Below are 10684 nucleotides of genomic sequence, written 5' to 3' on the forward strand. Positions count from 1 at the left end.
GCTCGGTCCTATAGCATCAACCCTACTCTCAAATGTGAGTATGGAATCATTCGAAAACAAGTCTCGTGTAAAATTAAAAATAAAAAATAACCAAAGTTTATTACACAAAAGTTAATTAAAAAGTAAACTCCACAAATACATTGATTGTTGTCGTGCAACGAAAATCGGATATCTGCATAATGATATGATATTGTTCACTTTGGACTTTGGACCTAAACTGTGACGTCCCATATTTTAAATTCATGCTTATGAAAATATGAAATGCGAGAAATGGAATACTTTTTAATTTTTTTTTAAATATGCGTCGTGTTCGTCGGCATAAAATACCATGCATAAAATTATTTGATAAGTTTGCCACTAATTAATAACATAGCACATTATTAATATCGAAGTGTGTCTATATATATATACTACTTCACGTCTTATTCGATAAGTTTGCCACTAATTAATAACATAGCACATTATTAATATTTGGGCCTAACAATGGTAGCTACACATGCAATAATAATACAAATCGAAATTCGAAAGTATACAATAACTCGAAATGAAATCGCTTGGACGAAGAATATTTTTTATGCAGATTAATTTACAATCCTCATATACCCCGGCCTTGGACTGCATGCATCCAAAACTTTAAAATGACAAATTCTTGCAAAAGGTCCCCATGCATGCACTAAGCTGCAATCTGCAATATATATTTAACCACAAGTGTACGTGTCAAGTTTATTTGAGAACTTTAAAAAAAAGAGAATTTTTGTTTGTCATCTATCTCTTTAGGATTTAGGTCCATTTTGTTGTCAAAATTGAGTTTTACTCTGGTAAATTTCATTTTTTGAAAATTTCGGTAATTGATCTATTTTACAATTTTAATTCTTTAGGTTGTGTTTGAATTGACAGATTTCAAATCCATGAATTTTTCGTATAATTTTATTCTTTATCATGAAACAATATACTTATTTACACATTAGTAATACATAATAGAGTTGGTTTCGAATGACTCCAATAAAATCTTCGTATTTGTCTCAATCCTTGGATGAACTTAAAATTTATCTCATATTATATTAAAATGAAATACTGTGTGTAAAGGTTGAATTCGAAATTTAATATTGTTATACTAAATAATAAAAATAAATTTGAAATTCATAGATTTGAAATCCATAGAGTGAAACGCAACCTTAATTTTTTTTTCTCCAGCGGCGGCGTTACTAGCCACCACATTAATGAAATGTGAAAAACAATGACTAAAATTTTTATGAAATCAAATATGACACGAGTGAAATTTGATCAATATATACCTGATGCAAGGGTTACAAGTACAATGAGCGCCAATAGTGATTTCAGAGCCATATATAGTCTTCGTGAATTAATTTACTGTTTCCTGAAATTTTTAGTATATGTTTATAGAGTTTCTGGCCAAAAACCTGTTTAAATAATATTTCTAGCTGTGTAGTCAAATACGAAAGTTGATAATCTGCTAAAAAAATAGTAGAATACATAATATTTTAAAAATTAATACTTTATTACATCCATTACAAAATTACACAGAAAATTGATTTACATAATCGAATTTCGATTATATATTGTACATGCAGTCAAAATATGCTCAAATAATAGTGTTGGGCTTTGGCCCAACTTAATTTATTACTCAGCCCACTTAAAGCCCTTATATAATTTCTCTCCTTTTTCCCTAATCTGATTAGCCCGCCTCCTTCTCCAGTGCGTTCCTTCTGCTTCAGTGTGTGCGCCTCCTCTCCTGCTTCTCTGCGTGAGATTGAGAGAGTGCGTGAGGTAAGGCCGAGAGAGCACCTCCTTCTGTGCGTTCCTTCAGCTTCTGTGTGAGACTAGCTTCTGTGTGAGGCTTTGGTGTGAGGCTGCCGAGAAGAGGAGAAGAGAGGCCGAGAGGATTGAGTGTTGGGTGAGAGAGTGAGGCGGCCAACTTAGTGTTGCTGCCCTCTCTCGCCTGTGGTTCACCATTCCTACTGTGTGTAGGTGATTGAGCAGTGAGGGTGGAGTGAGTGGGGCAGTAGGCGAGTAGTGGGGTTGAGGGCTGTGTGCGTGAGTTGGGTTGGGAAGAGCCTTTTGTGGCCTTCGCCGTGGATTATTGGTGGTTGTGAGAGTCGTAGCGTCTGAGCCCCGGAATCCCTTTGTTGTTCTCTCACGTTTTACTGCCCTTTATTGTTGGTTTTGGTTTCCCTGTTTCTGTTGTGAATTTTTTGCAGGTGAAACGCATAATTGCTCGGCGGCGAATCGAACGACGATTTCTCAACAGTGGTATCAGAGCAAGGTGGAGATCCGTTGCCGAGGAGCCGCTGGACCGCCACTGCCGCCTCCTGTCCGCCGTGCTGCCACCGATTTTCGCTGCCGTCGAGAGCTGGACAGCTTCTGCCCATTGCACGTTGTCGACGTTGTGTGCTATCCAATGTTGTCCACCGTGAGCTTGCCACTCGTACTGGTTCGTGGGAACTGAAACTCTTGCGTAGAGTTTCACTCTGGTAAATTGGCTGGAACCCCTTTTTTATCGCTTTAGTAGCGTAACCGCTGGCCGCGGATTTATGTGTTGAGATTATGTGTTGGTAGAATCCTAGGAGTGTGCATGTGTTGCTGTTAGAAGTCTAGGATTTATGTATGTTCATTTGTTGTTGGTAGAAGCCTAGGTTTTGTATGCATGTGTTGCTGGTAGAAGCCTAGGATTTTTGTGTGCTTGGTTACTGTTGTGTTTCCATGCTTGGTTACTGTCGTGTTTTCATGTTTTTCGTGTTTCTTTGTGATTCGCCCGTGTCTTTGTGACCATGTGCATGTTTTCTGTGTGAAAATGTGTTAGCTTTGTGTTTGTGTCTCTTTGTGAGAACTGTGTCTTTGTGACTATCTGCTTTTTTCTGTGTGAAATTTGCTAGCATGTTTTTTCTATTTTTCTGTGTGAAAAATAGTTATGTTTGATATTTTTTTTTAAAACTTGACTGGGCTCCAATCGAGGTGGAGCGTTTACTTGGTTAGAGTCATGTTTCTAAAAATGTTGAAATTTTTTTTTTAAACTTTGATGGTTGACAGATGTGTTCTGTTTTGGATGTAGTGTCGTAGCTTACTTTGTGTTCGCTACATGTTTTGTTGCTTGTACTGACTTTATGTCTTTTTGTTGGGGCGATGATGATGGCTATAGGTGACTCTCAAACTAGTGAACTGGTGTTGGACCAAAAGGTGGAGATTGTTGGGCTTTGGCCCAACTTAATTTATTACCCAGCCCACTTAAAGCCTTTATATAATTTCCCCCCTTTTTCCCTAATCTGATTAGCCCGCCTCCTTCTCCAGTGCGTTCCTTCTGCTTCAGTGTGTGCGCCTCCTCTCCTGCTTCTCTGCGTGAGATTGAGATAGTGCGTGAGGTAAGGCCGAGAGAGCACCTCCTTCTGTGCGTTCCTTCAGCTTCTGCGTGAGATTAGCTTCTGTGTGAGGCTTTGGTGTGAGGCTGCCGAGAAGAGGAAAAGAGAGGCCGAGAGGATTGAGTGTTGGGCGAGAGAGTGAGGCGGCCATCTTAGTGTTGCTGCCCTCTCTCGCCTGTGTTTCACCATTCCTACTGTGTGTAAGTGATTGAGCAGTGAGGGTGGAGTGAGCGGGGCAGCAGGCGAGTAGTGGGGTTGAGGGCTGTGTGCGTGAGTTGGGTTGGGAAGAGCCTTTTTGTGGCCTTCGCCGTGGATTGCCGGTGGTTGTGAGAGTCGTAGCGTCTGAGCCCCGAAATTCCTTTGTTGTTCTCTCACGTTTTACTGCCCTTTATTGTTGGTTTTGGTTTTCCTGTTTCTGTTGTGAATTTTTTGCAGGTGAAACGCATAATTGCTCGGCGGCGAATCGAACGAAGATTTCTCAACAAGTAGAATGCGTAAATATTTTACAAAACCAATACTTTATTACATCCATTTATTTGGTTTTTAGCACATTTTTCTAATGGTCAACCAACTTACTTTATTTTTTTTTAGAGGTAAAGGTTGTAAATTTATTAATCAAAAGAGAGGTATGCTGTTACAAGATTTACCAATCAATACAGAAAATTTCATTGTTCCTAGATAATCGGAGAACGGAAAGAATTAAAAAACAAAATGAGCAATAGAATGTGAAAATATCGAGCAAACTTTGCAGCAACTCCCACATAACTAAGATCTTCTAACAAGAAACTGCTTTGCACTGCCAGAAAAGAGTCAGATGAGAGACTTGATGAATTTGGAGACTGAAAGAGTGGGCGCCCGGTGAGCCAACTTGTGGCTAAGGGCTTTGATGACTCTTTGTATAAACAATCTTTTGTTTAATATAATTTACACTTTTATTAATGGCAATGACTTTATCTTTCTTCATATTGTTATATTGTGATATACTATTGTTGTTTTGATAAAGACCTTGAATATACTATAGTGTATGTAAGATGTGGTAGAACATGGGGATGTCTATCATGAAACACATCTTATAGTCACTGTATATTCTAAACTGTTCCAAGTCGATTGAGCCGTCCGATAATAAGGATAAGGATCGCTCGAGTTTGAGACTAGCATTTGCGATGCAGAGTACCACGTTTCATTGGTAGGGAACATAGAGATGTTCGAAGCATGCAAATGGATATTCATATGATGAATGATCGAACTACCCTATCCGGACTTTCCAAGTGGTTATCACTTATCGAGTGGATAAAGTCCGCGGTTTTGGTTGTACACCATTAGTCCTTACTACTTGAAACATCATTGAGACTCTATATGCTAGTATTGTGCTTTGACTCGTTTACCGACTCTATTGGGGTCATCAGGTGTCGAGATTGGGTACAGTTACAACACATATAGGAGTCGATGCTTTGTTGTCAAGGATTCACCACATACTTGCGAGTGTGGATATCCTATGCGATCTGAGGAGATATTAGTGTGACGAATCTCTGGCCAGAGTACATGATGTGTTTTAAGAAATGGTTTCTTAGTAGCACATGCGATGTCACTATTTGATCTTCAAGATGTATTGCATAGTTATCGAATCTCGAACGACTCTTGATTTACCAATGGTTGTTGATTCGATCGGGATATATGGATGAAGGGACCGTACTGTACGCTAACCAAAATTTATTGGTTCTTGCATGCACTATCAGTGATACCTAGGGAATCATGGGGCGATGTTGCTAGGCGCTCTTACCATGATTCGATGGGCAAGTCGGAAATTGTTGTTCCGAGTCACAAGGAGTTGTGAGCCCACGGCTAGCTGTATCCCTGAACCATTGAGGGTCACACAGAGTAATGGATTTTTAATCCCCATTGAGATAGTTAAATTTAAAGAGTTAAATTTAATGAACAAAGAAGTTGGACTTCTTATTTAAGAGTAGAGGAGTAAGATTTCCTAAAATGACATAGGGATGAACATTTTTGGAAATCACTGAATTCGAATTCAGAAAAATTTATCTTGACTTTAAAAGGTGCAGAAATGGTTTCTGTGCACATTGGTGAAATCGGTTTATCAATCGGAGTCATGATGAATTTTATATTAATTTCTGAACATGCGGGCTTTGCTTGTCGGGCTTGAACTTATGACTAATGGGCCCTAAGCTGTTAGCGGCCTACATTATAAATAAGTTATTGCAGTACAAAAATTATACACAACAGGTCACAATTTTCGAAAACCTAGTTATTTTCTCTCAAAAGTGGCCGCCCCCCTCCCTCTCTACTCGGGAAAATCCAGCCTGTGAATTTTGAATTACAGTCTGGTTTAACGGATCAAATTCGTTAATTCTCTTCGTAGAAACTTCTGATAGATTTTCTAGTGCAATCTATCAGAGGGATTAAATCTCTGTTCGTGGACCTGATTGAAGAACAGTTCGTCCATCAGTTCCAGGGATATACAACAAGAGCAGAGCAATATGTTGGTGTCCATAATCTCGATTCGAGATTGGAGGTAAAAATTTATAATTGTTATTTAATTTTTACACACACAATTTAATCGTAAAAGTTTTGATACCCATTATGGAATCGTTCCATATAAAATTTTTAAACTTCCGCTGCACCGGGTATCAATTCTGATTGATCTGATCGACGTTCTCCAACAGTGGTATCAGAGCCAGGTTGCTCAGATCAAGCGATTAAATTAATCGATTGTACAAAAATTTTTTAAGCCTCGGTTTTTTAAACAAAATAAATATTTTAAAAATAAAAAAAATTTTTCGGGCAAAACCCGGGCAGCGATGGTCGCTGCCCCGGGCAGCGCACGGCGCTGCCTAGCGCAGCGCTAGGCGCTGCGCAGGGCGGCGCACGGCGCTGCCCAGGGCAGCGATCGTCGCTGCCCGGCCCGAGCCCCTTTGGGGCGCGGGCAGCCCGGGAGTGTCCCGGGCGGCCCGCGGAAAAATTAATTTTTAATTTTTAAAATTAAAATTTTAATATGTTAAAATTCTATTTTTGGTCCGATCGAAAATTGTTTTTTGATTGGTCCACGAGGCATCGGATCGAATTGTTCGAGTCCGAAATTTTTAAAATTGATTTTTGGATAAATTTGAATTTTTGGAAAATTTAAATATTTTATCCGTTAAATCAGATTTTATGAAATTAATTATTTTTGGTACAATTGATGATAAGATATGATCTTATGGATATATTGAGTAAAATATGATTTTATGTATAAAATTGGATTTTATATGTAAAATATGATTTTATTTGATAAAAAAATAAAATATGATTTTATATGTAAAATAAGATTTTATATATGGAATATGATTTTATCCTTTTAATTTAAATTGCCATTGCATGTTATCCAATAAATTAATTTTGAATTAAATGTTATTGGATAAGGATGATCGATTGCCATGACCAATTTTGTAGGTGTATGTTAGGAATTTACATTTGTTTTTATTGTTGTTGGATTTATTAATGGGCCTGGTTTATGGCCCAATATGAATTGTCATATGTAATAAAAGTGGGCTTGGTTTATGGCCCGTTCCCACCCCTTAAAAATGTATCCCCTACTTGTCATTGTTATTTATTGTAAATACATTAGATTTAGTGGGAGATGAAGATTTGAAGACGGAGGTGGGCCCAGCAGACAATAAAGACAGAAGAAATGTAAATTGAAAGCTCAATGTAATAGGATTGCATTGCATACTGCATATTACCTAGGATTGGACTAAGACTCGTGATTGACAACCACGGGTCGATTAGAAATGGAATCGATCATCCTATATAATATGTGATATTATTGTTGTATGCATGTTTTAGACAAAATTATGTGAATCCGACAAGCATACAAAATTTTAAAATGATGAGACAAATTTTCAAAATTAAAATCCCTCATTTTAAATATGATTTAAAATTGATATCAAGATAAATAAAGGAAATTTAAAACTTTTTAAATGTTCCTACCTTCCATCAACGATCAATGTATGAGATGGTACTCGCGAATACGGTCCGTCTCATATTATTGGGAGGGCCCGTTCGTCGGAAAGCTGTACATTGGATCGACACATGTTGTAAGTTGGGTGGAACTCCCATGGGATCGGCTCATATTATTGGGGGATCCACATGGCGACCGTCCATCACAACTTAATATTGATGGGTCATCTTGACATGTCACAATAAACGGCGTCATATTATTGAGCCCTTATTGGACATGAGGTAAAAACGTGGAGGTTGCTTTGGAAGCAATTGGGCTCTACCTTTTGAAAATTATGGTTGGCTGATATTATTCGGGACCATAGTTTGTCAATTGGACTCCATGTTCTCACTAAGGAAAACAGTTTTCCGTTTTCACTAGAGGGTAGTGAAATCGTTAAAATAGTGGGAGTGAGATTCATAAAATAATTTCGCCTATTTTATGTCTTAGTAAATTAATTAAACAATCACTGATATTTGTCTGTTTCTTTTCAGTATTTCATAAAGATGAATTCGCGTAATCCACTTTTCTCGATCCTCGAACAAAATAAATTGACTGGCGCAAACTATACGGAATGGTTCCGTAAGTTGAAGGTTGTCTTGACTTCGAAGAAGATGCTCTACGTGTTAGAAAAATCTCCTCCGAAGGAAGCACCAGCTGACATAAGTCCAGAAGAGTTAGCCAAACTTGATACATGGTGGGACCATGATATCAAGGCCAAATGCTATATGCAAGCCTCGATGTCTGATGAACTCCAGAGGCGATTTGAGGACACCGTGAATGCTGCTGACATTCACGTACAACTCAAGGAACTTTTTGGGGCTCAATCGAGGGCTGAAAGGTTCGCTACTGTAAAAGAGCTAATGACGTGTCGCATGCGTGAAGGGACTTCGGTCCGTGATCATGGGGTACGAGTGATTTGGCTCATATAGAAGTTGGTAACCCTTGATTTGGTGTTGGAGCATGAACTCAACGTGGACTTACTACTTCTATCTCTTCCTTCTTCGTTTGACGGATTTGTGGTGAATTTCAATATGAACAAGATAGAGGCCTCCCTTGAAGAGATGGTCAATATGCTTGTAACATATGAATCCACTTTAAAGAAGGATAAACCGGCTTTCTTGGTGGGCTCCTCTTCTTCTGCTAATAAGGGGCCAAGTACAAAGGGTAAGAAACGTTCTGCCCCACCCAAGAAAACCGAACCCGAGAAGAAGTACAAGACAAAGGCTTCAAACATGGAAAAGTCCAAGGATGTTTGCCATCACTGCAAGAAACCCGGTCATTGGAAACGTAACTGCAAGGAATATCTAGAGAAGTTGCGAACTGCGAAGGGTATGTTCTATATTGAAATAAATGTTTTACTTAATACTACTTCTTGGGTATTGGATACCGGATGTGGATCTCACATTTTCAATGATTTGCAGGTGATGACAAGAAGTCGCAAGCTTAGAATGGGTGAGACCCAGCTGAGGCTCGGAAATGGTTCTAGAGTTGAAGCCAAAGCTGTGGGAGACGTTTATTTAATTTTGCAGAACGATTTTAAGTTACTTTTGAGAGATGTTTTATTTGTTCCAGATTTGATTAAAAACATTATTTCTGTTTCTATACTAGATAGAGATGGTTATTCTTGCAATTTTGTGAATGAGATTTGCAATATTTACAAGAATGAATGTTTGATTGGAAATGGACAACTTGAAAACGATCTATATAACTTAAAACTAAAAGACGTTCCAATAAATTATGTTGATAAACCGGCAACAACAAATAAAAGGAAAATCGATAGTCAAAACCCGGCAAACCTTTGACACGCTAGGCTAGGTCATATTTCCTCAAGGAGGATGAACAAGCTAGTGGGAGAGGGAATGTTTGATATGTCTGATATTAACTCTCTACCTACTTGTGAATCCTGCCTGAAAGGAAAAATGACTAAATCTCCTTTTAAGGGGAAACCTGAGCGTAGTCAAAATCTGTTGGATTTGATCCATACAGACATTTGTGGTCCATTTAGAATTGGTACTCAATATGGCCACACCTACTTCATTACCTTTACTGATGATTATTCTAGGTATGGGTATTTATATTTAATGAAATATAAGTCTAAAGTATTTGAAAAGTTCAAAGAATTCAAGGCTGAAGTAGAAAACAAGCTAGGTAAAAGTATTAAAGCACTTCGATCGGATCGAGGTGGAGAAAACTTAAGTACCGAGTTTTTGGAATATCTGAAAGAGAATGGGATTCTCTCTCAGTGGACTCCTCCTATGACACCACAGCTGAATGGTGTATCGGAGCGTCGTAATCAAACTTTGTTGGACATGGTTCGATCCATGATGAGCTTCACTGAGCTTCCACCTTCGTTTTGGGGCTATGCGCTTGAAACGGCGGTATTGTTGTTGAACAACGTCCACACTAAAACAGTGGACAAAACACCATACGAGTTATGGAATGGCAAAGCTCCTAAGTATTCGTACTTGAGGATTTGGGGATGTCCTGCTTACGTGAAGCAGACAGTGGGAGATAAGTTGGATAGTCGATCCACCTTATGTTATTTTGTAGGGTATCCGAAGAATTCAATCGGATATTATTTCTATCATCCTGCTGAAACAAAGGTGTTTGTTTCAAGGAATGCCACCTTCTTGGAGAAGGAGTTCTTATTGGATAAGAAAGGCGAGATGATGGAACTCGAAGAAATTCGAGAAGAACCCGAACTACAAAATAACGATCCTACACCTCAGGAACCATTGATAGACACACCTATACTTAGAAGATCCGAGAGGACTTCTAGACCTCCTATTCGATATGGTCTTCTTCTTGAAGGGGATCAAGATGAACCCGATATTGGATGTGATGCAAGAAACTTCAAGGAAGCAATTTCTGATGCGGATTCAAATTTATGGCTTGAAGCTATGCAGTCGGAAATAGATTCGATGCATACAAACCAAGTTTGGTCTTTAGTAGATCCTCCCGATGGAATTGTTCCAATAGGATGTAAATGGATCTACAAGAGAAAGCTTGGGCCTGATGGTAAGGTATTGACCTACAAGGCGCGATTGGTGGCGAAAGGTTATACTCAAAGACAAGGAGTTGACTATAATGAAACCTTTTCACCAGTTGCAATGTTCAAGTCCATAAGAATCCTTATTGCCATAGCTGCTTGGTATGACTATGAGATATGGCAAATGGATGTGAAGACTGTTTTTCTTAATGGAGACATTAAGGAAGAAATCTATATGACGCAGCCTGAGGGATACACATCCATGGGAAGCGAGCATAAGGTATGCAAGCTTCAGAGATCAATCTATGGTCTAAATCTAGC

This window comes from Henckelia pumila, chromosome 4 (assembly GCF_033568475.1).
Source record: "Henckelia pumila isolate YLH828 chromosome 4, ASM3356847v2, whole genome shotgun sequence".
Taxonomy (NCBI): Eukaryota; Viridiplantae; Streptophyta; class Magnoliopsida; order Lamiales; family Gesneriaceae; genus Henckelia; species Henckelia pumila.